The sequence below is a fragment of the Spodoptera frugiperda genome, chromosome 31 (assembly GCF_023101765.2).
Source record: "Spodoptera frugiperda isolate SF20-4 chromosome 31, AGI-APGP_CSIRO_Sfru_2.0, whole genome shotgun sequence".
NCBI lineage: Eukaryota > Metazoa > Arthropoda > Insecta > Lepidoptera > Noctuidae > Spodoptera > Spodoptera frugiperda.
The window spans coordinates 12,971,715-12,997,764 of record NC_064242.1 but is presented as its reverse complement, the minus strand read 5'-3'; the positions used below and the strand labels follow the sequence as shown (position 1 = coordinate 12,997,764).

General features: G+C 43.6%; 1 protein-coding gene across 1 annotated transcript in view; it reads left to right on the top strand.

Annotated features, from left to right (window-relative positions):
* The first annotated feature begins 14,163 nt into the window (after positions 1 to 14,163).
* Positions 14,164 to 26,050, top strand: part of LOC118276134 (polycystic kidney disease protein 1-like 3) — a 109,566-nt gene continuing 97,679 nt past the window's right edge. The window contains exon 1 of the mRNA XM_035594322.2: positions 14,164 to 14,410. The gene's annotated coding sequence lies outside the window, so the exon portion shown is untranslated. The remainder of the gene's footprint in view (positions 14,411 to 26,050) is intronic.

Sequence of the window (26,050 nt, the reverse complement as noted above, 5' to 3'; positions counted from 1 at the left end):
GATTGAAATTTACGAAGCGAAAAAACTCCGTGTCGATTCTCTTTAGAAACATTTACGTGGCAATGCGCTCAGGAACGTGTTGAACCATTCGAGGGTGTTAATTCGGGAGCCCGCGCCGTAGAAACAATTTACGAATATTTTTTCAAGGGTTCCACACGCGAATTTCTGCTCAACGAACCAAAAAACTGCGTAGAACATAGCTACAAGTCAACCTAAATATAACCAGTGTATTGTAGACACTTGAACGTGCGGAAAGGTCACACAAAGCAAGACCATTATAAACTGGTTTCTTATAGCTTGACGTGTAACCTGCGTAGAAATAAATCAGCTCCAAAAGTAAGGTCTTTTTAGAAAACATTCCTAAGCAAAGCTTTTGTCTAATTTCCAAAAGGGATAGTGTGGAATTGCTTCAAGAAATCCGGAATTAAATCCTAAGATAAATTGCTTTTCGAACGCGTTCGTGAATTAATTCTTGATTGGACGTGAATAGGCAATTAGGCATTTACTGTAGCCTATATACCTAGGGTATCAAATCCCAATCTATAAACTAAATAGGTAGGTATAGTTACATTTTGCTAAGTCTATCATACGACTTTTCTTCGAAGGAGCAAGCTCAGCCGTTTTCTATTCAAAAAGTTGATATCCAATCCTTTTAACAAGAAGGTAACGTATTCAAAAATCTTTTGAGGTTATATACAGAAAGCTGCATAGGTATTATGTACTTAAGTACCTACATATTTAAGTACCTATTCCTGTGGTGCTTAACCTTTTGCTGGGCCATACAATATATACCTAGTAGGTACGCAGAAATTGAGGAAAATCTTCATAAAGTACAAAGGGTCCTTTTTATAATGAAAACTGCTGATGAATAAGATTTTTTGTCACTCACCCTCGAGTGAGTGCCACTGAACAGCCCTCCCGACGTCGTTGAACTGCTAAACTTGTGTCCTTTACAGTTTTGTGGGTATGTCTACCTCGCTAGGTATAGGATCATTAGTACCTTTGTTACGAGTATACGGAGATATGACGCTGGTGCGGGCTGATTAAGATGGTAAAAAGTCGGGGCGATAGTTCATAGTAGTGGAATACACAGGATGCTTATTCACTAAGATATTTTTCTTTAATAATAGAAGTTCGTGCTTTGAATTAACTGTCTACTTTTGTGGATTTTACAGGGTTACTGGGGCTCCAGCTCAAAGCAGGAGTAGGAACGGGGTGGTTTTTAGTCAGTAAAAGTCTGACACTACCTCTAGCATAGGAAGATTTTCCCCCATAAAAAAATAGTCGGTTTTAGTGTCTTAGTCCCATGATCAGCTTTTACAAAACCTGTAGGAAGAGTAAGGTTTGTAACAATTTTATTCTATTCTGCCATAGCCACATGTTATAGGCACATTCATACTAGGAATATTCCTTTGAAATATGACCCTCACAATACCTCAGACAAAACAAATTCCAAAAATAGAAGACAATAAATAATGACGCTTTCCTGAGCAATGTTTCTTCAGCGAGAATATTGGTATTGACTTAAGAGTAACGTGATTATGGAAACAATTATTTTACTTTCATTTATATTTAGGTAGGTACCTAATGTTTGTTTTTGTATACTAACTTCGTATTTATAACATAACTGTATTTCTTAGGATGGATAGAAATATTTTTCACTTTTTTCATTACCGAATTTGCTAGGTAAGTAGTACTACTAATACTACTTACTCTAGCCTTGGGCGGAGCAACGCCTGTTAACACAGGCGTTGCTCCGTGAAGCTCCGAAGTAGGTCTATCAAGAGGACTCGGTGTCCCTTATAGTTGCCTAAGTTGGTCACCGAGATAGTTTTAGTGAGGTAAAAATCCCACACTCTCTAGTCTTTTATCCTCAAAAAGCTAGGCGCCTTTTGAAGGTTTTCCTCCTCGTCGTAACAAAAATAGATAGGTATGTTATAACTCGTCTCCTTATTTTGACACCAAACATTTGATCCGTTAGGTCATTTAGGTGATGTTATTAACAATGAGTAGATTTGAGAGAAGAATCCCACACTGCCTAGTTTTCCTCCTCAAAACCTATTTTCCCCTCTCAAATCTAGGTACAACCAATTCAATAACACCACAATCCCTCCCGACTGCGTTCAATACTCGTCCCTTATTAATTTCATTCACACAACATCGATCAGAGCGTACGATTCAGTCATAAACGCGGCCGTAACCGGCTCCATAAACTATTCGCTTGCCGCGCTACAATCGGCTTTATCGTGGCCCGCGCCTCTTTATATACACCCGACAGTAAATTCACCAGTTAACCTACATTTTATTTAAAAGGTCATGCGTTATTGTTTTATATTCGTGCTTGTTCGTATTCTATGGTGATAGATGTTAACAGATAACAAGGTGTGTTATTTTTGATAGGAAAGGAAGTTTAAAGAAGGTGTGGAAGGAGTTTGTTAGGTACCTATTATTGACATGAATATGCATTTATAATAGTTTATTATAATTACAATAGGGATGATGACAGGGAATGAAAAGTCCATCAATTGGGTAATAAAAAATATTAGATACATTTTTTTTTTATTTCTTCGTATAAATAACTACACTTAGATAATTAAAACGTATTAAAGTTTAGGAGTAAATACGTCATTTCTACATATAACATGTACCTAGAATTAACGTCACGCGACATTTTAAATCAACATAATCTTCGAAAGTATTTGTTTCCGTAAGAAAATAAAAAATACGTTACGACTAATGTTTTAAAATAATCTACAAGACGGACATTCAATGGTAATTATGTATTTCATTGAAAATAACAAAAGAATACTATTTAAATATCATTCTTTGATCACACGAATAATAAGATCGTTTTGGAGATTGACCCAGGTACTACATTCCAATAAATTCCATAGGTATCGACGTTCGACGGTAAATAGGCTACATATTTCACTAGTTTACCAATACACCCACGCTGACACCCACCTCTGTGTATTATTAGTATTCGTGTCCCCGATACGTACAAAGGATTCATTGCAGTGGACCTTCTAAAGTGTTATTTGGATCTACGTTTAAATACTATTGGAGGAAAACAGACTAACCTAGCTAGTTGGTTGTTGTTGGTTGTTAGGTTGGCGCGGTGTGGCAACGTGTATTAAATTTTCCGATCTTGGGTTCGATGTGTGATCCACAAATTGTTGTTTCGGGTCTATGTGTGATGTGTATGTAAACTTGTACGTTTGTAAACGCACCCACGACACAGGAGAAAATCATTTAGTGGATTCACGGACAATAATATATTAGTGGATTCCTTATGGGATCCTTACCCGATACCAAATGAGCGATAGCGCATCACCGGAGCCTATATCTAAAGTTTGCGTAAAAATACAGAGGTATTGTACAGATATCCTTCTAGATCCTTATGCAAATTAAAATAGTTCATTAGGTAACATAAATTACTTTACAATATTCATACTCAATTTACCCAGTCCTTGTTCATTCCAGTATTTTACGAAATATAACACTTCTGCTTGGTTTTACATTGCACCTGGCAGAGCTGTATATTATTTAGGTCAGTTAGTCGCTACGCAGAATGTTCTCACAGTAGAGATACGGAGAATAGAACAAAGCACGTGCAAATCATTTCAAAGAATTGTACTGTTCGTTTGTGATAAATCAGTTTTAGGAAATATAATTAGTATTCATTTGGTGTGTATTGTTTAATTTTGTACCCTTAGGTTTTGTCCCACGGATATTTTAATAATTGGCTAGGGTACCCATTACACATTTCATACAGAGAGAGAAACCAGAATCTTTTAAAATGTGATCTCCAACCTATGCCTGATAAGTAAATGATACCAGGATTTCACAGAAACCAACGTGAAACAACCCGATTCCCCAAACAACCCTAAAATTCTTAACCCCTCAAAAGGCCGGCAACGCACTAGTACAACTTCTGGAGTTTAGGGTGTCCATGGGCGGCGGCGATTGCTTACCATCAGGTGATCCGTCTGCTCGTTAACCGGCTTATAACATAAAAAAAGTTCAGTTGTGGACTCTGCCGGGCTGTTGACGACGATAACGATGATTTACGGACTAAATCAGTAGGATAGTTACGAGTAATACTGTTATAAGGTTCTATTAAATACCCTTTTCCTTAAGTTACGTCTTATTTAAGCAGAGAATAGTGCTCCTAGGAGCGGGTCCCGCTCTAAACAGAGCTCAATAAAACAATCGTAACTGTTTATGATCGCGCTTCTCGCAATGAATAACTGAAGGAATATCGCTCATAGTTTACACATGGCATGGTATTTGTAGAAGTACTACATAAAACAGAAGTTAGAGAGAAACTCTGATTCAGGTTTTGTTTTTATAATAAGCATAAAATTGAGTTTTTGGGTTATCTGGTTTGGGTAAAGAGTCATTGGGACCTTTCCAGTTTTTAAAAGCTTCTCAGAAATAATAACTCGTTCTTCTCCATAGGAATCCACACTTTGAAACGAGCAAATAGCTTCACTAGAGGACTGACAGACAGTCATTTTAAATATTATTATATTGGCTTTGACGTTCAAAAGTTTTCAAAAATAAATAATTTTGAATTTGACTTTAGCATAGAGTCTGAAAATTGTGCCCGGTGTACGGCAGTAGGCTTACCCCTATTTCCCTCTATTTTTTCCTACCCACGTGTTATTTTATTCCGATTCCAATGTACCGAAAAATCGAAAAACGTATTTGTAATGGAAAGATGCTACTCATTTCTTTAGAACTTACTCATAGATTCTCATATATGTATAGTAGATGAAAGCCTAGGTTAATATAAACGTCAACGTCAATCTCATGCTATTTATCCCCAGAGTAGCCAGATGTGCACATTACGGCACGCAACGTTCGGTTTTTCGAAATTTTCTCAGTAGTAGCACGGAGTTTGGAATTGTGCCCAGTACATGGCAATAGGCTCATCTTCTATTACATGGGACTTATAACACAAATGGTGAAAACTGGGTGTACATTGTAAAGTTTTTTTTATGGAATAGGTGGCAAATGACCTGTTGGTAAGCAATCAGCGCCGCTCATGGACACCTGCAACACCAGAGGAGTCAAAGGTGCGTTGCCGGCCTTTTAAAAAGGAGTATGCTCTTTTCTTGAAGGTCGTATCGGTTTGGAAATACCGCCGACGACAGCTTATAAATATAAACCTTCTGCACATATTGATATCAGTCGACACACATCTGGTTGATAGCTATGAAGTACTCTACGTGGGCGTTACGTGTTCTCGGTATTTATATTATATGTGTATGTTTTGATTTTGTATAGCTATGCTATGGCGTCGTATGAATGCTAGGATTACATACGAGAGACGGGATTTTTGCATTATTCTCTTTGCGCTGTATTCAGCTTTGGAATGTTCGTATTTCGGAGTTCAATAATGGTTTGTTGGTTTGAAGATTGTCTTGTTTTGTTGGTTATCAATGTTATCAGTGTCAGGTAACGGATTTGTCTGTTGCGTGGGAAAAGGGGCAGTAAGTAATAATAATAACATAGCATATTTAAATAGTGATATATATAATAGGTAGAGATAAGGTAGATATGACTCATTACAAGTAAAGCAAGAGGCTCACCTTATTTTTTTACCGTAGCCTCACACTAATAATTTCTCTTGTATCGTGGTTATATTTACAAACATACACATTATACCTAGCCGCCTCGTGTGTGGACTGCTACTTATGAATATGAGCTTCTAGCATGGCTTGAAGCTAGTCGAGGTCCTCGGTTAAGCCGAAAAATATAATAATTAATTAAAAGCTTCGTTCGTTATATACGTTTTGTTCCTTCTTGTATATAGATACACAGATGGTATAAGTATACTATGTACGGCATAAGTAAGCTACATAGTACAAGACGATCTCTTCAGGTTCACACTGTAGCGCTCAATTTCATCAAGTAGGGTGAAGTTACAAATTATCGTGCGCTCACTAATTGCTCCCCTTCCTTACTTTTTGTCCATCAGCCTTTTAATTTAACTTCGCAATAAATTACATCATTAACTAAATTACTTTCCACAATATACATTATTTACTTCAAGTGATAATGTTAGTTGCAGGCGTTTTAAAGAGAGGATTGAGTTTGCTGCGAAGTAAAGCATAATTTTAATGTAAATAAAAGTTTCTGCGCACTTTTTTAATTGGCGTCTGCTTTTCATATTTGACTTGTTGAAACATTTTTAATGTATAACGTCACGACACTTGTACTAAATACAAGTGTAAAGTTACTTTGAAACCCCGATTCTCGGTAAATATGATTTTAAGATAAAACTTAACTTATCCAATGACTTCTCCCGTCTAGAGAGCGTCAGACTCTTTCTGACTAAACCACCCCGTTCTTACTCTTTGCTTTTCGGCGCCCTGGTAAACCCTTTAGGTTGTCCGCAGCTCCGGATCAGGCATCAGCCCTACTGGGCCCCATCTGTGGTGGTCTGATGGCTGTTTGAGGAGTGCGCGGAATTCAACACGTCCCACGCAAGGATCTGGTAACCTGAGACTCCTTGCCTTCTTGTCATCCTTCACATTCGTCTAACGAGTCACGTAGCCAAGATATACCAAAAAATATTTTGTTAAAACAACGGCGAGATATTTTTGGAACAAATATACATAAGAGCAGGCACTCAGTTTCTCGGAATGCCTAAGTCTTCAAAATGATACCTACTCAGATTTATGTGACTAACTCATGCTACTTACGTAATCCGAGAAATATGAATGTGTGCTATTATTCGCGTTTTATTTCAGCTTCATATTTAGGCATTCCTAGAAAGAGACTTGTTTGGAAAAACAATGAAGAGAAGAGTTTGTTTTAGTTTTAACAAACAAACGTCACACTAATATTATAAACGTGAAAGTTGGTTCGTTTATCCGTCAATCACGTTGATTTTGATGAAATTTGGTATACAGACAAGGTATGAGCTTACTTGGGTGACAGAATTATGATTATTTATTAAATTAAACTATACATAGTTTCCACTTCCCTCGGTGAACTTAATGCAGGAGACAGAATGACTTAAGCGCAAAGGCACAAAAACCTGTGAGCTGAAAGTTACCGGAGCTGGGGCTCAAAGCAGGAGAAGGGACGAGGTGGTTTTTAGTTAGTAAGCTTCCGACACTCCCTCTCGCCTCACCCGGGCGCGAGAACTCAATACAATTATCTCTGAAAAAGGATTCTCTCAAAAAAAGGATTTTGCGAGAGTAGTAGTACTTACCCAATCTAGCTTGGCTCTAGAACCAGAACATTATTATTAATATACCCATCCAATACATTTCTAACATCAATCCTAATCCATCATTCCTACAATGTAATATTTTAGCAAAATAACAATCATAGTTCTTGAATTGATGTTCGCTCAAAGTGAGCAATTTCTCTTGCATTATAAAGAGTCAAATGTTTGCAAAAACACAATAGTTTTCATAAGTATTATATTTGTGAAGTCACTCACTCTTTCGAATAGATATGATAATGATATTGCCATTAGCAATGAAATGGCTTCATCGATTAACGATGTATGTATGTATAATCTGACCATATTAATACGAGCATTGACCTTTAATGCAACTATAGGTAATAAGTAGTGTAAAACAGTTATTTTTACTGACTTCAAAAAAGGGGAGGCACCAGCTTCTAACCTATCAGTGGGTGAATAACCTATCAGTACTTATAATAGTCATTTTTTGCTTTAGAGTTTTTCTTTGTTTTTAGTTTTTGGCTTTTGATAAACGCAGTTATTTTATTACTTTTGTGTTAAATAGAGTCGTCAGCGTTATTAATTATGTCTTGAAAATACCTATATATGTACTAATTATCAATCATATTTATTATTAGACATTAGTCCTTTAAATTGCGTGCCCGACAGGTTCCTTTATGTTACTCATATAATATAAGAACTATATCACATTAAGGAAAGCAAAAAAGAATTATTGGAACTAATTCTAGGCTTACTAAAAATATCTGCTAAAAAACTGCAATAATAAATAGATATTTTATTTGTTTAATAATGTAGAATCTCTTATTCTAATGTTTACCAGATGCAATAAATCATCACAGTTCATTAAAGAAAAACAATACCAGACTATGTTTTTTTTTTCTTGCAACTACTTTATTACACATTTCTACAAGGGAACAAAAGCACAGTCTCTCTAACAATCCTTCAAACCATTTCATGAAACCGTCGACCACTAAATTCGTCGGATTTGGCATTATTCTAGTGCATGTAATCCAGTCTGGATCTGGTCTAGTCTAGACAAACAGATGAAGTCTAGCTGGAAATAAGTCTAGCACTGGCTGTGACAAATGACACTATTCCAGACTAATATCTTTGAAAACGTTACTGCTATGTATTGCACGTATGTTATTGAATTTTTAGCATATGTGTCTGAAGATTTTTATAGGTCTTTGTTTAAAAGAGTGTTTTAGTTGTTAAAATATATAGAAGATAACAGGTTTAAGTTGTTTAATAAAAACGTAACAGGTGTGCTTTTAATACATTGCTTCACACTAGGCTTTTCTTCTGTACCGTGCGTGCGTTTTCAAACATATACCCGATTTGTGGATCAACTGACATGTGCCAACGTACAAAATTACTCTCTCTCTCTCTCTCTCTCTCTCTCTCTCTCTCTCTCTCTCTCTCTCTCTACTCAGATTATTGCAGAGACACTAAAATTCTTTAAAGATACGATAAAGAGTTAAAATATCTACTGGCATTACGATGTTACTTTCGATTTAAATAAGACGTAGCACAATACAGATATTAAAATTTATATTTAATACACCCTCTATCAAAGCAAAATTTTATCAAAACTTGGAGTACCAATTGTTCTTTAATTATTTTAGTTTTAATTGGGTATGAAAACTTATTCACTTTGATTACAAATTTGGAACATTTGTAATTATATTCAGTCTGTGTTCAGCTCATAAATTATACATATTTATCGTTGACATGACAATCAATCTTGTGCCGAAGGTATCGTGTTTCTGAATCAATTGTATGTAATAATCAATCACTACCCACTTTGCGTGATGTGTTTGTAGTCAAAATATCGAACCGTTTGTACCTAGGAATTGTGCCTGGTATAAAGGGTTCGCGCCTACTGTTATGGTACATCGATTCTTATTTAAATGAAATAGAAAATATAAGTTAAAATGAGTGCCTCGTTGGTCGAGAGGTTGTAAGTGCTACTGCCGGACAAGGGGTCTCGGGTTTGATTCCTGGGTCGGGCAAAGTATTACTGGGCTTTTTTCGGCTTTTCGAAAAATTTCTCCGTAGTAGCACGGAGTCTGGAATCCAGTATATGACAATAGGCTTACCCCTTATTACATGGTGAAAAGTGGGTGTACATTGTATAGTGATATTACGTGCCGTAATACGCACCGCTACTACTCTTTCGGGGATAAAAGACGTGACGTTGCAAGTTAAAACGAAAGAACAACATGTTATAGGATAGTGAGAATGAAAGGCAGCCAGCTGCATAAAAGAGTATAAAAGATTATTATTAGGTGGAGGGCAGCTAACACTAAAGCGTAGTGAAATGAAATAAAGTAAGAAAGAGTGTGAATGATGATAGATAACATGACTAATTAATTGATCAATGATGTAGCGAATGCAAATACGGTATGATATCGAATTAATGTTATATGAAATATTGATACAGTATGGGGATCACTCATATGATTTAAATGAAACTTCTTGTTACTATTACACTATTTATAGAACTAAATATTTCAACAAAAACCGAAAAAAAAAACAAACACCTTCATGTTTCTTGACTATAGAAGAGCTGTAACGTTGTAGGTATTTTAGGAATGTTACGGATGCGACTGTTATAATGCCTTATTTGTAAAGTGGTAATCCAAAAACTGCATTATTCAAAATTTTCGATGATAATAACAAATATGTGGTTTAAATTAAGAGGTTTCCCCATATGGTATAGAAGATAAGTTGAAAGAATCAAAACTCGTTGCTGTAGTGGTGTTGCATTGTACCGATTTATATCGACGACAAACTAGTAATACGTTAGACATTAAAACAGTCCAATTACTCATGTTCTTAAGGCGTCGTACTCGTTCTCGGCACTGCGCCAATGTCACTTTGACAATTGTTAAAGAGACATGTGTCCTAACTGGTTGTGTCAACACGTGAGAAATACTGCCACTGGCACGCGGCTCCTGACGGCCAATGCAAGTCTGAGCATGTGCGGCGACCCTTACTGTAAAAAATATAGCTAAAATCAAATTTGCAGTGTCGAAACAAAAATCAACTTCTAGTTAGATAGTAAAATATACGAATACTACCAAACTAGCATATTCGTATTTCAGTTTCAGAACTAAACTGTATGAAACAGTAGAGTGAAGAGAGTTTGCCCAATTTTAGTTTTTACTATTTGTAAACAACAAACAGGGGTATCCACGTGCCCTGCAGGTTGTTAAAAATTCGTAAAAATGTGATGTTTGTTCGCAAACTAATATTTGTTTTGAATATATCCTCTAGACACCATCCCAATAGGCATTGCATCTGGAAAACTAGTTCCGCTCACCCAAGTTTCGATGGTAAAGTCGAACTGAATGTCACATTGAAACTATTTGTCCGTACTGACTCCAAACTTTCCGGACCGCTCGCTAATGAGTTGGGAAACTGTTATTTTGTGCTAACTATTAGTACCTACCTACTCTTATATACTATGTATGTATATTGCTTTGTTGACTGATTGCATTCCTATGTTGAGTAAAGTCGTAACTGGGTCTGGGCTTTTGAAAATGGGTTTGATATTTTACATGTAGGAGTTCACATCTACCCATGGTAATCATTGTAAAGGTGACTTTTATTTTATCTAGTTACTAGATTAGATTTGAAACTCTTTATTGTACACAAAAATACCCAAAGGACAAACATTCAGAAATTGATAGTACAATGGGCGGTCTTATCACTAAAAAGCGATCTGTTACAGACAACATTTGAATGAATAAGCAGTAAGGCAAACTTGGAGAAGGGTAGTCCGCCGTGTACCTACTGATATACATAATTATATAAAAATAAACATACAAAAAGATACCTATTTTTATCTTATGCTTTCTTTCTATCTTGAAAATTGCGGAATGCTCCATTCAAACTTCCACTTCCATTAATGGAAAGTGGGAGGTTAGAAAAAGACAAAAAGTAGCATGTGTCACTCTCCAGCCCCTTACTAACTTCATATAAAAAAAAACATGTCATAATCTCGCTCCGTTGCGACGAGAAGACAGGACAAACAAACAAATACACTTTCCGATTTATAATAATATAAGTAAATAAGTATGGATAATAAGTTCATTTACTATATTATGTTAATTCGTTACAGAAATTACTCTATAGCAGCCTTTTTGAAGAAGACGTTTTAGTTATTAGACAACAGATCTGATGCAAGACAACTTTTTTTTTTTTTTTTCAGGGGGAAAATCATCCAATGACTTCTCCCACCTTGGGCGAGGCGAGAGGGAGTGTCAGACTCTTACTGACTAAAAACCACCCCGTTCCTTCTCCTGCTTTTCGAGCCGGAGCCCCGGTAAACCCGCTAGGTAGTCCGCAGCTCCGGATCAGGCATCAGCCCTACTGGGCCCCATCTGTGGTGGTCTGATGGCTCTTTGAGGCGCGCGCGGAACGCTACGCGCCGTACGCACGGGTCTGGTTCTGTTCGGGCGGTGAGCTACCCTTACTCGCCGCCCGCAGGCCCGCACTTACGGTGGCCGGAGATCGTCCCGCGATCCCCGACGCCCGGAGTGTCTCTCGCGACGGCTGGGGCGTGAGGAGGTTTGTTCTCTCACGCGCCCCGCCTCCTCCTTAGCTAGCATGACTGCTTCGCAGAAAGAGGAGACGGCATCCCAGTCCCTCTCGCTCCGCACCATGGCCTGAACCAGTGCCGGGCGCGAGAGGTCGCCGTCGCCGACCACATCCCTGAGGACTTGGCGGTACTCAGCCCACGCAGGGCACACCGCCACCGTATGTTCTACCGTGTCCTCCGGGCGGTCCTCGCAGTGATGACACCCGGGCGTTTCCTCCCGCCCAATAAGGAACAGGAACCTACCGAAACTCCCATGTCCGGTAAGCACCTGCGTCAGGCGGTAGGTGAGGACGCCGTGGCGCCTCTCTAGCCACTCCTCAAAGAGGGGACTTACCGCTGCGATGACAGCGAGCCCAGCCCTCGGTTGCGACAGTCGTTGCTGCCATTCCGCCATGAGATCGCGCCGGAGCTCGTCCCGCCACGCACTGATCTGGCGCGGCAGTGGAGTTTCGCCCCGGCGGCACGCGTCGGCGCGCAAACTGAACACGTGCGCGAGCACCTTCGCCTCCAAATCCCACGGCGGTAATCCGGCAAGGAGGTTCGCCGCCTCCCCGGAGATCGTGCGATATCCACGGATCACTCGGATGGCCATGACCCTCTGAGATGTGAGCAGCGCCCGAGCTGGCCGCCGCATCAGGTTCGGCGCCCACACAGGGGCGCCGTAGAGGGCCATGGATCGCACGATCCCCGCGTACAACCTCCGGCAGGAGGCATTTGGCCCCCGAGGTTTGGCAGGAGCCGCTTAAGCGCAGCCCCCGTCCGTTCCAACTTAGGAGCCAAACGTCGAAAGTGTTCCACGAAGTTCCATCGACTGTCGAGGACGAGTCCTAGGTACTTCATCGTCGTCTCGACGCCGATGGAAACTCCTCCCGCCGTTATTTGGGACCCACCCGGAGGTGGCGCGTTCCCGCGGCCATGAAAGCACATGGCCTCGGACTTGTGGAGCGCCACCTCGAGTCCCAATTGAGATGCAAGACAACTAACTATCGATTTCAATAACCAATCTCAATCCAAAATCTGCAGATTAATATCTTTTTGACATTAGTTCTATAGAGATCAGTCAGGTCAGGTCAGTTCTAAGATCGATTCAAAGATTTGGATTAAGATCAGTAATTGAAATTGGCAGTAAGTGCGCGTAAATGAAAAGCCTAACCAGGTTAGAATAAAATTATTCAATTACAGTATACAATTATGCGATTTATCTAATCAATAACTAATATTAAAATTTATTTCAATATAACATTTAATACTCTACTTATAGAAATGATAACTAAATGAAATGCTTTATTAATTCACCCATTTTCCATTACAATAAGAACGCAGCAATACTAATGACCTCACAACAATAATATGCTAATTCCATTAGGCCAGATTAATTGAATCTTCAATTAAAATTATAACAAACGTTTGTCCTTGAGAATTTCAATATTCAACAAATAGTTTGGGAGTCACAAAATTAATTGTTCTCATCTTAAATGGCTGGAATTAATCAAAATTGAAACACAATATTGTTATTGGAGAGCCATCGGTGTTGGAACACTGAGTGGAGATTAATTGGCTTGGAAAAATTGCTTTGTAAAGTAATAATAGAACTGCTTTTTGGAAACCTTACTTACTAACTTCTGCCAGCAGGTATGCCTGCGTTCCCGTGGGATAAAAAGTATCTTATCACCCAAGTCAGCTCATACCCTATCTGTAGGTATACCAGTTTTGTCAAAATTCGATCATTTGTTACAGTGTGATTGACGTACAAACAAACTTACACATTTATAATATTAATGTCACAGTGGGTCGTATATTCAACTACCAAGTAAAACTACCAAGCTAAAGGGTTTTGATTCCTCGGTAAGGCGAATTATTATTATTAGGCTATTTTTGGAAAAACCTTAGTTATAATATTGGAGTCTGAAACTATGAGCCGTGTATGGCACATTCGGCTCACCTCCTTTTGTGTGGGTCTCTAAACATAACTGGTGAAAAGTGGGCACTACATTGTTGTATACCCCTTCCATTGAAAACGACATTAACAAAGCGAATCATTAGTCATTGTAAGCAAGATATTCCAATTAAACTTCCTACAGCATTACTTATTTAAATCAATTGATTAAAACTAACAACTGTAATAACAAGCTAGAAACTGCAACGTAATCTTAACAAGCAATAATTAAACTAGTATAATAATATAATTGTCCGTCCTTGTGTTGCAGCTGCGATATAATAATGTCAGTACAAGTTTCTTATCAGGTTAACGAGCCTTCTGTATTCACCTACTTGGTAGCAGTCAGGCAACTCGTAGCGGCCTACGCGGCGTAGCAGTGGGTCTACGGCTACGGTCGGCTACGGACGTCTACGGCTACGCGCCGCGTCCGTATTTTCGAGTACGGTCCGTTCGAGTTCTTATCTATTGTGCTTCTGTGACTTCAGTATTTGTTCGACCGGTTGAACAAATATTTGTCTGAATCGTATTTTGTCGAGTTTCCTTTCGACGGTGGACGGTGTACCTACACGGAATTGAACTTGTCTGTTTTGTTTTTCAATTGAGTGGAACTTTTTGTGGAATTTGTTTGGAGTAGTAAGTAAGTATTTTTTTATTGTTAGTTTTAAGACGATTTGACTAAATAAAATTTATATGGATGGAAACTTCCATATTGTTACTAGGTTCTAGTTTCAACTCCCAACAATAGGTCTTGTTTCTTATAATACAGGTACAGGTAGGCAGCACGGGTCTCCGGAGGGTCCCAGATTCGAGTACGTACTTACCTGACAAGAAGGCATTGTCCGGTGACCCGGTGAAAGCCCACCGTGGTTAACTGGAAAGGTTCTTTTGACAAATAAGAAATAAGGATCTTTTTACGAGAAAAAAAATTAATACCAACACAATTTGTATTTGGAAATTGGTCTCTTTTGTTGGAAATTTTCCACTTTAAGGAGTACTTTTGTATGCTAGTAGACTGGTCAATTATGGGTGGGTCTTGAATTGGGATTCGAACTCGGGACTTTTTGTCCTGTGGGTCTTTTGTGTGGAGGAATGTTGCGACATTAATATCCATGGTTTATTAGGATACACATGGATGGTTTTGTTTTTTTATTTGGGAGTGAGTGGGCTGTACAATGGTAATATAAAAAAGTAAAGAAGCTCATTGAGTCCAAACTACAAAATCAGACACGTTTTCATTGTAATTAGGAAATCTGGCAATTGCTTTTACTATTCTAAAATTCTTTTGATATGAAGGGTGAATCAAGCATGATGTATTTGATACCATACCGTACTTGAATTGGCTAACAATTCGTCAGTGTTCTAATTGCAAAATTATTATACATACTTCTTGTCTTCATTGCGTGTAAATATATTTTTAAATTAGGAAAGTGCTTAAAAATTTAGTTCTCAAATATTGGCAGGAGGTATAATGAAACAATGAATTTATTTTTGTAAATAGGCTACAAATGAGCACTTTTACACGAGTAATTATTATAAAAAATCTTGATGAGGTCGGCATTTCCTAACGGACTACTCTGAGAAGAAATGCCGAAACAAAATCAGAGGTATTTTTTGAGGTAGATTCTGATATTATAGGTACTATCTTAGAGTATATCAGTAGGCATCCTAATGCCTAAATATTCTTAAGTTCATGACTCAGCACTTACGAACAAATAACTAAGTACTAAAGTAGTGAACCCATAAAAATCTAAATTATTTTTCTTTTATTTCTATTAGACCAGGAAGGCACATTTGAACGATAAAGCAAATATAATAATATTAATAACGTCTGTCTGTCGGTCAGTCCTCTAGTGAAGCTATTTGCTCGTTCCAAAGTGTAGATTCCAATGGAGAAGAACGAGCAAGAAACTCCATAGGTTACGGTACCGTACTCTTTTTCATTCTTGGTTTCCTTTAAAATATTCGACACTGTTTTGTTTTATTTGAAGTCACATCGTTTTTGTTACTCGTACATAGTCGATTCGAATGTTGTAATGTATGGCCGGCAGGGGAATTGTAATAAATTATTTTGGTACTTATCCCTGTTATTATTATTATGTAACTGTTGTTTTTGTTCTGTATATGTATGTACAGTCAGGTAGAGTGAGGAAGGTAGTCAATGGAACAGTCTCTTTATGAGTAATGTTATTAGCCTTTGTAAAAATGGTAATGGGTTTAGATTAGGAGTCTTGTGGAATTGTCTTTAGGCTTATGTCATTCTGTCTCCTGAATTAAATTCTGAAATGGACACTATCGTTTTCTTTTTCTTCTCCTCTAATAATATCTTCTGATTTATTTCGTTTGTCGTTGGGACGCACCGGACTTCAGTGTTCCGGTGTTTCCATGGTTGTATCTACTGTAGATCCTGGATTAAAGGATTTGCGGGCTTGTCCTATTAAAAATAGACTTCTGGAATTCTTGTGAATCGTATCAGGTTGATTTAAACAAACTAATAATTGGATGTCGTTCGATACCTGAAATAAAAAAAATGCTTTTTATTTTTACACTTGCGTACAATTACAATTCTGCATATTACAATTTTTCACGAAGAGAAAAAAGTACCCTGGATTACACAACTCCAACAAAATCAGGGATGACTGTTTTAAATGTTCTTGACAAGTACGTGACTGCATTCGAAGCACGTATGTGGGAACTTGCATTACTTATACCATTTTTCTTCTGAGCTGCACAATTTCCGAATTACCAAAATCATAACATTATTATAGTAACATTAACAACAACCCATTTATAACTTAATGATACCATAATGATCCGCTGATATCATCGACATTCGCAGAGGCATACGATAGCATAATAACCTGCCAATCATTAATCGTGATGATCAATTAACACAGCCATTTTCAGCAGCTGATGTAAACGAACTGATACGTGGTACATATGGACCTTATGATCATTTAATGTTGTTATTGTTCTATAAAACGACCAGTTTCATTGTCTGCGTAATGCGAGTCATTTGTAGTTGTATGTGGATGGTGGTGATCATTTAGTTGAAATGGTTGTCGGTAATATGTTTAGTTAATGTATAGTATCGTTGGTTAGAGGAATTTTCTGCTTTTTCTTATGTGTAACTTACATAACTTTTCACCTGTCTCCCATAGGGGTAGACAGAGACTATAGAACGTTAATTACTACGAGTCTTACATACCTCTTTTGCTTCATTAATTGGCATCTTATGTGTAAGTTTGGGTGGGGTGCGGTGCCAGAAGACCTCCCCGCGGTGCACCCTGGGTACAGGTAATAGTCCCCCTAACGGGGGTGATAGGGTTGGAGTGACTATTGCCTGTAGCGAACTTCTGGACGGAGCGGAAGAATCCGAGATGGGTTCCGAAGGCGGCAGGCTTTGTGCTGGCACATGGCCTGCGCCTCCGAGGGAGCGTCTTTCCACCCGTCTCTCTGACTTAGCAGAGAGCGTGGCGGAGAGGCAAGGACGGTGCTCGTTGTGCACTCACCCTGCCAACGAGCAGCATCGGGGCACAAGTTGTCCTCGATTGCAACCGTTGATATCGTAATCCGGGAAGAGGTCATGGTCATGTTTTATGACTCTGAACGGGACGAGGGTCTTGGCTTGGTCGCCCGGACCGCGAGGAAGTTAACCTCTATAAAAAATTCCTCCAATACCAAGTTCTGGTGCGCGGCGAGGGTATGCGTGGCTGAGGAGTAGTGTCAGTCTCGAGCGCACCCCCAGCTGGGGGACCGGTGGACCCCCCAGTTGGGATACAAATATACACTTACCCAGGTACAGGGGGCACTGCCTGGGTGGACTGAATATTTCCCCCATACTCGTGGGAACTATATGGGAAAAAAAATTAAATGTACAAAACCACCAGAAGAGGAGAGGGCAGGTGAGCTTAGCTCGCCTGCAGTTGTTGTGGCAGAGAGCCTTAATGGCTCTGATACCCGTGGGGAGGCGCTGGACTCATCCAGCAAGTCCCACACACGGGTTCCAAGTCGGAGGGCGTCGGACTCGGAGTCCGACTCCTCATCAGTGTTTGCCGCGAGCGTCAGCTCACAGCGCCAGACAAGGGCGGCTTTCAAGCGCCCCAGGACGGAGGAGGGTCGGGGATTGTCCTCATCCTCCAACGCGCAGGAGGCTCCGGCCCCCCCTAAAATCCCCACGGCCGCGCGGGGTGGAGGCAGGGGAAGGGCAAGAGGTTGGCAGGTACTGCCCGGTCCAAGCCGGCTGAGCGTCCTGCCGCAGAGGGTAGCGCCCTAATCAGTGCCGTCCACTCGGACTCCTCCGTGATGGAGGTTGTGGATGCCGAGGGCTTGAATGGTGAGCGTGGCTCCGAGACCCTTCGGCAAGCTGTCAGGGAGGGACTCCGCCAGATAGCTGGGAAGAAATCCCAGCCTGCCGGATCCGCTCAGCTGAGATCGGTGGAGGCCGAAATTATGGCGGCGGCCTTTGACGTATGCAGAGTTCCCTCGGCGGGAAAAGTACATCGGGAGCTGTCCGACATGCGGCGGGAGCTGACGCGCTTGTCTGCCTCCAATGCGGCGCTGGAGGCCGAGCTCCGGGCCACTAAGGCTGAGCTTGCCGTTTGCCGAGGACGTCAACCTCAGCCTCCGACGGAGCCTGATTTGGTGGAGCTACTGCGCAGGGAGATGGCTGCTTTCCAGCAACGTTTTAATGTGCTGGAGAGCAAACTCCTCCGTCCCCCGCTAGCGGCCTCGAGCTCAGCGACCTCGAGGTCATATGCGGCCGTTGCGGCCAGGCCCTTGACCTCCTCTGGTCGGACTAGCCGCGTTACTCAACCGGTGGCAAGACCACGAGCGGCTCCTCCAGCAACGGCCCCAGCTCCCCCAGTGGTGCAGGCTCCGGCTGGCGGGCAGGCAGTAAATGCGTCTACAGGACGCAGAAGAGGAGGAGGGTGCAGCGGCTCAGCAAGCTGCCCCAGTCACAGGCGAGCCCACCCTGCCGGCAAGTGGTGACTGGCAATTAGTTGGCGAGGCGAGGAAAGTCGCCAAAGAGGCGAGGAAGCGCCGCAAGAAAGCGCAGCGGCTGCGGCGCCAGCAGCAGCGCAAGGAGAAGCGCGCTGCGGCCTTGCTTCTCGCCCCTAAGACCGCGGCTGTAGTTATTACGCTACAGCCCGATGCGGTCCAGAAGGGCGTAACGTATGGCGACGTCCTCGCCAAATTGAAGGGGCGGTGACTCCCGCGGAGTTCGGGGCCCCTGACGGGTTCTTAATGAAGGTGACGGCAACTGGAGCCCGTCTACTTGAGGTCCCCGGCGCGGCCAGCGGCTCCTCCGCCGACGCCCTAGCCGAAAGGATTAGGGCGTGTCTCGGTGCGGAAGAGGTCCGCGTGTCCAGGCCCATCAAGTGCCTAGACGTACGAATATTGGGCCTGGACGACTCCGTGACGGAGCACGAAGTGGTGGCCGCTGTCGCCAGGACGGGAGGGTGCCCTGTTGACCAGGTCAAGGCAGGCACCATCCGTCCGGACAACTCGGGGCTGCGCACGGTGGTGGTAAGCTGCCCCGTGACAGCGGCCAAAAAGATTAAGGAGGGCAGAAGGCTCCTGGTGGGGTGGGTCTCGGCGCAGGTCAAGCTGCTCGAGGCCCGGCCTCTGAGGTGCTACCGCTGCCACGTGGGCCACCACGTGAGCGTTAAATGCACCTCGGAGGTTGACCGCAGCGACCGCTGCTTCCGCTGCGGTCAGCCCGGTCATAGGGCCGGCTCGTGCACCGCCCCGCTGCACTGCGACGCATGTGCGGCGGCTGGCAAGCCGGCCAATCACCGGGCCGGGAGCAAGGCCTGCTCCCCGCCTACCAAACCCAGGGGTAAGGGTAGGCCCTCCGCCGCCCCCGTCGTTTCCGCCACCGCCGCCGCCGCAGTCGCCACTGCTACCGCCGCCGCGGCCACCGCCAACCGTAATGCCGCCAGGGAGGAGGTCGTGATGGATTGTCAGTAATGACTCCATTCCGCCTCCTCCAGGCGAATATCAACCACTGCGCCGCCGCTCAGGACCTTCTACTCCAGAGCATGGCGCAGTGGTCAATAAATGTCGCTGTGGTCTCCGAGCCGTATTTCGTCCCGCCCAGGGATCACTGGGTTGCGGACTTGGACGGCTCGGTGACCATCATCTCGTCGGCCGCCGCCGGTACCCCGACTCTCGAGAGCGCTCAGAGAGGCCGGGGTTGTGTCGCAGCACGGTTCGGAGAGATCGCTGTGGTGGGCGTGTATTTCTCTCCGAACCGAACTCTCGTCGAGTTCCACAACTCCCTGAGGGAGTTGGTTGACGTCGTCGTCGGGTTCCGTTCCCTCCCCGTGCTTGTCCTCGGGGACTTCAATGCCAAGAACTTGGCTTGGGGTTCCCGGTTGACCGACGTTCGGGGTAGGATGGTGGAAGACTGGGCTCTGGAGACAGGCCTAGTCGTCCTGAACCGGGGTTCTGTCCCCACGTGTGTGCGGATGCAGGGTGAGTCGGTGGTGGATATCTCGTTCGCCAGCCCCGCTCTGTCACCGCGTGTTGTTGACTGGCGCGTTATGGAGGAGGTGGAGACGTTTTCTGACCACCGGTACATCCGGTTCAACGTCTCCGCCGACTCCGTGGACCCGCCAGTCAGACAGGCCCCATGTGGCCCGCGTTGGGCGCTAAGACAGCTGGACCGGGAGCTTTTCCTGGAAGCCGCAATCGTGCAGGATTGGGTGATACCACCAGACAGGCCTGCCGACGTCGATGAGGAAGCAAGATGGCTCCAGGACGCCATGTCCAAAATATGTGACGTGGCGATGCCCCGGGTCCGGCCAGGTCAGCGCAAGCGCCAGGTGTACTGGTGGTCGCAAGAGTTGGCTGCTCTACGCAGTACGTGCGTTACTGCGCGACGCCGGTACACCAGGCACCGCAGGCTCCGTATCCGCCCTCCAGACGCGGAGGTAAGAGAGGCGGAGTTGTACGAGGGGTACAAGGCGGCAAAGGCCGCCCTAAAAGCGGAGATTTGGCGGGCTAAAGAGGAAGCCCGCCGGGAGATGCTGGAGACTCTGAACAGAGATCCATGGGGGCGCCCCTATCGGATGGTGCGCGATAAGCTCCGCACCTGGGCTCCCCCGCTGACTCAGAGTCTCCGGCCAGAAATCGTGGAAGAGGTGGTCGGCGCCTTGTTCCCCCGACTATGGAGGGGCTTCACCCCTCCATCCATGACTCCGCCCCCTGCGGTGCCCAATGCGGGCCACAGCGACGACGACGACGACATCGTTCCGGAGGTGACCGAGGCAGAAATGAGAGCGGCGGTGCGCCGGATGGGCGCCAAGAACACCGCCCCAGGACCCGATGGCCTGCATGGCAAGGCGTGGGTCCTGGCCTCAGAGGCTCTCGGGCCTCGATTATTAGGTCTCTACAGCGCATGCTTGGAGAGGGGCCAGTTCCCACTTCAGTGGAAGACGGGAAAACTGGTCCTCGTGAAGAAGCCGGGGCGCCCTGCGGACTCTCCATCCGCATACCGGCCCATTGTGCTGCTCGACGAGGTGGGAAAAGTCTTCGAAAGGATCATTTCAAACCGCCTCGTCGCGCACCTGTCTGGACTTGGGCCGGACCTCGCGGATGGACAGTTCGGCTTCCGCAGAGGGCGCTCCACGGTGGACGCCATCATGCGCGTAAGAGACCTCACGACGGGGAATGCAGTGTCCAGGGGTGGGGTCGTTGTGGCGGTGTCTCTGGACATCGCCAACGCTTTCAATTCCCTACCCTGGAGCTCCATACTGGAGGCACTCCGGTACCACCGGGTGCCTACCTATCTCCGTCGTGTTATCGAGGCCTACCTGACGGATAGGTTCGTCACCTACCCCGGTCACCAAGGTGTGTGGAACCGGCGAGAGATGTCGCGCGGTGTTCCACAGGGTTCGGTTTTGGGGCCGCTCCTGTGGAACATCGGTTACGACTGGGTGCTGCGCACCGACCTCCCGAACGGTGTCAGCGTAGTCTGCTACGCCGACGACACGCTGGTGCTAGCGCACGGGAGGTCGCACCAGGCGGCGGCCAATTTAATGGCGAGAGCGGTTGCGACGGTCGTTGCAAGGATCCGGCAATTGGGACTCGAGGTGGCGCTCCACAAGTCCGAGGCCATGTGCTTTCATGGCCGCGGAAACGCGCCACCTCCGGATGGGTCCCAAATAACGGCAGGAGGGGTTACCATCGGCGTCGAGACGACGATGAAGTACCTAGGACTCGTCCTCGACAGTCGATGGAACTTCGTGGAGCATTTCCGACGTTTGGCTCCTAAGTTGGAACGGACGGGGGCTGCGCTTAAGCGGCTCCTGCCCAACCTCGGGGGCCAAATGCCTCCTGCCGGAGGTTGTACGCGGGGATCGTGCGGTCCATGGCCCTCTACGGAGCCCCTGTGTGGGCGCCGAACCTGATGCGGCGGCCAGCTCGGGCGCTGCTCACGTCCCAGAGGGTCATGGCCATTCGAGTGATCCGCGGATATCGCACGATCTCCGGAGAGGCGGCCAACCTCCTTGCCGGACTCCCGCCGTGGGATTTGGAGGCGAAGGTGCTCGCGCGCGTCTTTAGTTTGCGCGCCGACGCGCGTCGCCGGGGCGAAACTCCACTGCCGCGCCAGATTAATGCGTGGCGGGATGAGCTCCGGCGCGATCTCATGGCGGAATGGCAGCAGCGACTGTCGCAACCAAGGGCTGGGCTCGCTGTCATTGCAGCGGTAAGTCCCCTCTTTGAGGAGTGGCTAGAGAGGCGCCACGGCGTCCTCACCTACCGCCTGACGCAGGTGCTTACCGGACATGGAAGCTTCGGTAGGTTCCTGTTTCTGATTGGGCGGGAGGAAACGCCCGGGTGTCATCACTGCGAAGACCGCCCGGAGGACACGGTGGAACATACGCTTGCGGTCTGCCCTGCGTGGGCTGAGCACCGCCGTGTCCTCAGGGATGTGGTCGGCGACGGCGCCCTCTCGCGTCCGGCACTGATACAAGCCATGGTGCGGAGCGAGGGGGACTGGGATGCCGTCTCCTCCTTCTGCGAAGCAGTCATGCTAGCTAAGGAGGAGGCGGGGCGCGTGAGAGAACGAACCTCCTCACGCCCCAGCCGTCGCGAGAGACACTCCGGGCGTCGGGGATCGCGCGACGATCTCCGGCCACCGTAAGTGCGGGTCTGCGGACGGTGAGCAAGGGTAGCTCGCCGCCCGACCAGAACCAGACCCGTGCGTGCGGCGCGTCGCGTTCTGCGCGCGCCTCAAAGAGCCATCAGACCACCACAGATGGGGCCCAGTAGGGCTGATGCCTAATCCGGAGCTGCGGACTACCTAGCGGGTTTACCGGGGCTCCGGCTCGACGGGCAGGAGTAGGAACGGGGTGGTTTTTAGTCAGTAAGAGTCTGACACTCCCTCTCGCCTCGCCCAAGGCGGGAGAAGTCATTGGATGATTTTCCACCCTCAAAAAAAAAAAAAAAAAAAAAAAAAAAAAAAAAAATGTGTAAGTTTGGGTAAAAAATGTTTTTAACTGAGAATTTAATTGTGTCGTTTAATTATTGTTACATTATTATACGAGTGTAAAATAATAACTGCCTGGTTGGTCAAGTGGTCGCAAATGCGACTGCTGGGCTAGGTTTACAGGTTCTTGGGTTCGACACCCAGGTCGGGCAAAGTAATATTGTATGTTTTTTTGGGTTTTCGAATGTTAGATGTGTGACATTTCTTCTTAATCGAAATGTTTTTTTTTATTGTCACCATTAAAAGTTTATTTATGAACATAATATTCATTCGATTTGTAACAACCAAAGATTTCTCTGATAGTATAGCTACTCAACACGTTTTCCACTAATCACATTTACTGTAATTTGTTGTATTGGACATAAAAAAGCTAACAATTAAGTAAGAGTAAGCACGAAATGTGAGAATTAAGTATCTATTACCAACTCTTTTACTTCTTTTAAAGTTACAAAAAACTTTGAGAATGCTCTCGAAATAAAATTGAAATACGAGTACGTACTCGAGAAAGATACTAAGTTTCTCGCTCTTACGGTCTGCGGGTTTGTTGTGAAATATAATGAATCTTCAAACATTTCGTTGATCAAGACTTGTTGTGTTATTTAAATTACTTTTTTTTTATTGAGGTATTGTTTTTTAAGATGTGTTGTTTATTTTAATTACTAATTGTTGTGTCTATGACTTTTCGAGATACTGAGATAAAGTTGATAAGTACGGAACGTTGAGAACTTTGTTAGAAAAGTGGAGGGCGTATCTTGAAGTATAATTATGGAGGCTAAGCGACCTACTGAAGTTACCTTTTTTTGATGCAAGGGAAACCTTCAAATGGCGCCTAGCTTTTTGTGGATAAAGGACTAGGGAGACTCACTAAATCCACCCTGGTGGCCACCTTTAGCACCGATAAAGGGGCACTGAGTTCTCTAAATAGACCTGCTCCGGAGCCTCCACGCTGCAACGCCTGTGACGGCACATCCATAGAGCTACTGAAATTACATGCCGAAATAAAACGTGCTAGAGTTCATTTTGCCATGCATCCATCACATTCATACATCTGAATATATGCTGTATTATTATTATAACGAAGGCTATATACTGTACTATATTACTATTGAAATACAAACTAGTTACATATAAGTATAATTACACCACTGATTGAAGGTCCTCTATTTCCAGTCGACTTATGATTAGCAGTTGATAGGTAGATCAGTATAAATCGGAAAGAAACCTTATGAATGCTTTTACATACGTCGTCATCTATGAGTACTTAAGTATTATGCATTATTTAATCACGTATATGTATATTGGATACTTTATTAATTATATAGTTTTATTCATTATCTACAGGTCCTAATGAGATGACAGTTCCAAGTATTAAAGTGTTCTGTTATATTAAGCGGTTACAGTTGATTTTCAAATAACAATGTTAACAAAAGCGTAAATAAAAGTAATACTTTGATTTAAACACATTGCTCCGTGTGGGAATCAAACCCGCTACACGTTGTGTGGCAGCTAGTGGTCCAGGCCCCGCACCAACCGTGTAGTAAATCAGTATTATACTAAATATTATATAGACAGTCATATCTTATGTAGGCAGTTGCAAAAAATGTATGATAATTATTATAATCTTATGTCCATAACAATTCCGTCAACACAATACTCCCCTAAGGTTCACCGCTATTTTGCCATCAGAGGGCTTAGTACGAGTTTGTTTTACGTTTACGTGCCGACCAATCAGAGCGTCAAACGCGCTCTCTTTTCGTGTTCGGTCAACGTAAAACAAACTCGTACTAAGGAAAGTACTACAGACAAAATTGTGATCTCTTGTCTAACAATAGATAACACAGCTTCAATTAGTGTCGGATCTCGGCGAGGTACAGGAGTACCGCGTTTAGCCTCGCTGCCAACATAATTGCTGGCAATTTGTTATCGACCGCCACAGATCACGCTTCACTGTTTATTTATACCCCCTCACCTTGGATTGTGGAAAGAAATTCTCATGAATATCCGTTCTGTTTTATTGTAGGGTGTGGCGTCCCACATTGTACTATGCGTGGGACCTACTGTTACAAATATATAACTCTATGTAAAATACTAATGTGTCTGTATACATATACAGGGTGTAACAAAATACCCATATACATCAAGAAGCACTGAAGAATACAGGTTTAATAGAATCTCTACACAAAGTTTCAGCTTCAAAAAAAATTGGTACCAAATTCTTGGTGTCGTATGATTCTTGCTTTTAAATCATACAAACGTATCACGACACTACAGGGCTCACTCGCTAATATTACGAAACATTTCTTCTGTAAATCTGATCGCCTAGTACCTGTATCTACCTAATCTTGTTGTTCAGTTTCTGGATTTTTATGTATTGGAAAAATTCATAACTTCGTTTCATGAATACATGAGTTTAAAAAACCCATTCCGTATCGTTTGTTGTGTCATCTAGAAACCGTGCACTTGATAATGTATACCCCTTTTTGTTACACCGTGTATAGATATGGTCAAAATCCATGACAGAATTTTTTTAACTTTCGTCGGCTAGTTTTAAAGTTCAATATGTTACAATTTGTACTCTCTAAACACGAGTTTTATTTAAAAGTTCGCTTCAGATGTTGCTTGGCTGGCGTTACACGCCAAATGGGTATAGGATTGTTTAGAGTAATGGTTAGTGCTTACATATGAAGGACTAGGATGTAAAGAATAAGAACAATGAGCCTTTGTAGCTATATTGATAAGTAATTCTTCTTTTGTATGTTTCTATCATTAGCGGTCGGTAAT